The sequence below is a fragment of the Galeopterus variegatus genome, unplaced genomic scaffold, assembly GCF_000696425.1.
Source record: "Galeopterus variegatus unplaced genomic scaffold, G_variegatus-3.0.2 Scaffold11894, whole genome shotgun sequence".
Taxonomy (NCBI): domain Eukaryota; kingdom Metazoa; phylum Chordata; class Mammalia; order Dermoptera; family Cynocephalidae; genus Galeopterus; species Galeopterus variegatus.
Genome location: NW_007738005.1, coordinates 15,782 through 19,987, shown reverse-complemented (window position 1 = coordinate 19,987; position 4,206 = coordinate 15,782). Strand labels below are relative to the sequence as shown.

At 40.2% G+C, this 4,206-nt stretch overlaps 1 pseudogene; it reads left to right on the top strand.

Moving 5' to 3' along the window:
- Window positions 1-787: 787 nt before the first annotated feature.
- On the top strand, window positions 788-2,751 carry LOC103610850 (annotated as a pseudogene).
- The last annotated feature ends 1,455 nt before the right edge of the window (window positions 2,752-4,206 follow it).

Below are 4,206 nucleotides of genomic sequence, written 5' to 3'. Positions count from 1 at the left end.
ACTAAGTAATATTCTATAAATGTTTATTTGATTCATACTAACCAGCTTTAATATATTATATTTTGTCCATTTCTCTTTTTCAAGTCTGTTTTGCTCCAGGATTATCCCAAATGTCTAAGCAAATGGAAAACTAGTTTGATTATGTTAAATATCAATGATTTTTCAAATGCAGTATTTTGTCCATTTCTCTTTTTCAAGTCTGTTTTGCTCCAGGATTTTCCCATATGTCTAAGCAAATGGAAAACTAGTTTGATTATGTTAAATATCAATGATTTTTCAAATGCAGTAAAGATGAATTGGGGATTTAAAAAAATACATATTCCATTTAAAGTCCTTTCTTCTATTTAGTATGAAGACAGTAACCAAGAAAGATTAATCTCTCTGCTTTTCCTGAAACATATAAAATACTTTCCGTATTTATAAACTAGAGTAGAAGACTCAAGTGTGGAGAAAAAGGAGAGAGGCCAGGACTACCTCAATGCCAGATCCTATCCTCAGCCAAATACATTTTCATACTGATGGAAAATTGCTAAAATGTCCCAAGCTGCCTAGTATGAAATCCTTTTCTCATCCTGTAAAATATAGCTGTAAATATAGGGCTTGCCAGGCTCTTTACATGGAGATTCTTCTTGGTGGGCCTGGTATAGGCCCAGGAAATTATATATTTTTCTTTCTTCAGTCATCAGATGGAAATGGGTTCAAATGTGCTTTCAGAGGTAGGGTAGAGGGTAGGGGGGTAAGTAGTTGGGCATGGTGGGAGAGGGAGGTGGTGGCAAATCACTTATAAATGGCTCCAAAGCAAGACCCAAAGCCTAAATTCTGGGGGGTGAGTGAGTGCTATGTTTTCATGGGCCTCTTCTTTATATAGCAAAGTGTGTGAAGGTTTCCATAGAGGACAAACAAGTGAAATACTTTATACATGACAGTGGTTGGAATAAAAATTGGGAGGAACTCAACTACATGGACACCAAACAGCAAGAACTTCAGAAAACCAGTCAGGAGCAGTGTGCAGAGGAGAAGGGCTGTCCCAAGGAAGAAGACTCCTGGTCTGCAACAGAGAAATGTCGAAGTGAAGACAAAAAAGAACAAACAGAAAATACCTGGAAGTGGGCCGGCCCAGTGGCGCACTGAATAGTGCGCCGCTTAGGAGGCGCGGCAGCGCTGCCGCCCGAGGGTTCANAAGTACTAAGTAATATTCTATAAATGTTTATTTGATTCATACTAACCAGCTTTAATATATTATATTTTGTCCATTTCTCTTTTTCAAGTCTGTTTTGCTCCAGGATTTTCCCATATGTCTAAGCAAATGGAAAACTAGTTTGATTATGTTAAATATCAATGATTTTTCAAATGCAGTAAAGATGAATTGGGGATTTAAAAAAATACATATTCCATTTAAAGTCCTTTCTTCTATTTAGTATGAAGACAGTAACCAAGAAAGATTAATCTCTCTGCTTTTCCTGAAACATATAAAATACTTTCCGTATTTATAAACTAGAGTAGAAGACTCAAGTGTGGAGAAAAAGGAGAGAGGCCAGGACTACCTCAATGCCAGATCCTATCCTCAGCCAAATACATTTTCATACTGATGGAAAATTGCTAAAATGTCCCAAGCTGCCTAGTATGAAATCCTTTTCTCATCCTGTAAAATATAGCTGTAAATATAGGGCTTGCCAGGCTCTTTACATGGAGATTCTTCTTGGTGGGCCTGGTATAGGCCCAGGAAATTATATATTTTTCTTTCTTCAGTCATCAGATGGAAATGGGTTCAAATGTGCTTTCAGAGGTAGGGTAGAGGGTAGGGGGGTAAGTAGTTGGGCATGGTGGGAGAGGGAGGTGGTGGCAAATCACTTATAAATGGCTCCAAAGCAAGACCCAAAGCCTAAATTCTGGGGGGTGAGTGAGTGCTATGTTTTCATGGGCCTCTTCTTTATATAGCAAAGTGTGTGAAGGTTTCCATAGAGGACAAACAAGTGAAATACTTTATACATGACAGTGGTTGGAATAAAAATTGGGAGGAACTCAACTACATGGACACCAAACAGCAAGAACTTCAGAAAACCAGTCAGGAGCAGTGTGCAGAGGAGAAGGGCTGTCCCAGGGAAGAAGACTCCTGGTCTGCAACAGAGAAATGTCGAAGTGAAGACAAAAAAGAACAAACAGAAAATACCTGGAAGTGGAGATGGTGGCAGTACTGGTGAGACACCACAACCTCCTTGGAAGAAAAGGGCCCAGGTAGATCCTACTGTTGAAAATAAGAAAACATTCATGAACAGAGCTGAAGTTAGCCGAAGAGCTAAACCCATGGCCTGTTGATGACCAGGACTTAAATTACAGGCAAAAACAGAATGTGGTCTCCATTCTAGAAGATTATGCAAACTACAAGAAATCTCAAGGAAATGCAGATAATATGAGTGTGCTGTTAATGAGATTGTGGCAGGGATGAAAGAATACTTAAATGTAATGTTTGGCACTCAGCTCCTCTACAAATCTGAGAGACCACAGTAATGATGAAATCCTTGCCTATCACTCTGATTCACCCATGTCCCAGGTGTATGGAGCACCACATCTACTGAGATTGTACGAATTGGAGCGATGTTGACCTATACACTTCTGGATGAAAAAAGCCTTACTTTACTACTGAATTATCTTCACAGTTTCCTAAAGTGCCTGGCAAAGAATTCTGCAACTTGGTTTAGTGCCAGCAATTATGAAGAGGCTCCTCCTGAGTACCATTGGAGAGCTGCGTGAGAAGCACTCTCGATTATGCTTAGATTTCTGCAAACACTTTTTTGTTATTAGTCCTTCTCTTGTACAAATGATGTTCTTTGAAGATGAAACAGAATTGATATTTGTTTTTTGTTTGGTTTTAAACAGAGAAAATAAAAGGAATTACTGAAAGGAAAAACCCGGCCCAAACGCAGAATGAGAAACACACCAGGAGACAAAGGCTCAACCACGATGTATTAAGCAGGCAAAATGGACAGGAGGGCTGCTCTCTCGGAAGTGGGAGCAGCAGCAGGGAGAGTTGGGGTGGACCTTTTATATCCTGTTAAGTTGAGCTGGATCGTTCTTATTGGCTAGGGAGGAAGGGGTGGGTAGTGAGCGAGGTTTAAGCTGAGTTGGGATTTTTCTATAGGTGGAGAAATTCATGCATGCGTGGGAAGGGGATATGGCAGTGAGGAAGAAGAGGGAAGGGGGGAGTCTTTGTTCTCGGAAAATGTGCTGTTCTAGGGGCCTTAAAACTTTTCTGCAGCCGTTTTGGATGTCCCGCTACCATCTTAGACTGTTCTTCGGTAGAACATGATTGCCTAACAGTTACAGCTTTTTCTTTTCTTAATTTTTTTTTTTCATTTCAAAGTTGCTACGAGTGTATTCAAAGATGGACAGCAGAACATGCTGTAGAGTGTTTTGTTGCCTAGTTAACAAAGCTGATTTTGAATGCTGGTGGTTCTATTCCTTTGACAGTACGTACTTTTATAATACATATTAGTGCTATATGACAAAATGGTCTGATTCCTAGTGCCAAATTTTCAATTCAGAATATATAACTGAACACACTCATCCATTTGTGCTCCTTTTTTCTCTTTTTTAAAAAAATGGTGCTTAGGGGCCGGCCCGGTGGCGCACTGCTACAGTGCGCTGCTTGGGAGCGCGGCGGCTCTCCCGTCGAGGGTTCGGATCTCACATACAGACCGGTTCCCGCTCACTGGCTGAGCGAGGTGCGGGCGCGGCGCCGAGGGTTGCGATCCCGTTGCCGGTCCTGGTCTGGTGCGGGCGCGACACTGAAGGTTGCGATCCGTTGCCGGACATGAAAAAAGACAAAAAGGAAACAAAAAATGGTGCTTAAAGAGAGCATCCTTTGCAAGTCATCCAGGTTGTTCCTTAGGCATCTTATCTTTGCTTAAATTGTTGAAGAATGGTGGCTTGTTTCATGGTCTTTGTATTTGTGTCTAATGCAAGTTTTAACAGATAGACACAGTGTGTGTGTAGCTACACTTTTCCAGAAAAGTTGATCTTCTAGAAATTGATTTTCAGGTCTTCAATAAACTTTTTCTTTAAATTTCAAAAAGAATGTACTGTCATCAAAGATAATGGATTTTTAACAAGTACCTATAGGTGATTCTTATTGTCAGGGGACATTGGAAAACATTAATGAAATAATAATAGTTACTATTTATTTGGTACTATTTTGTTTAGGTATAT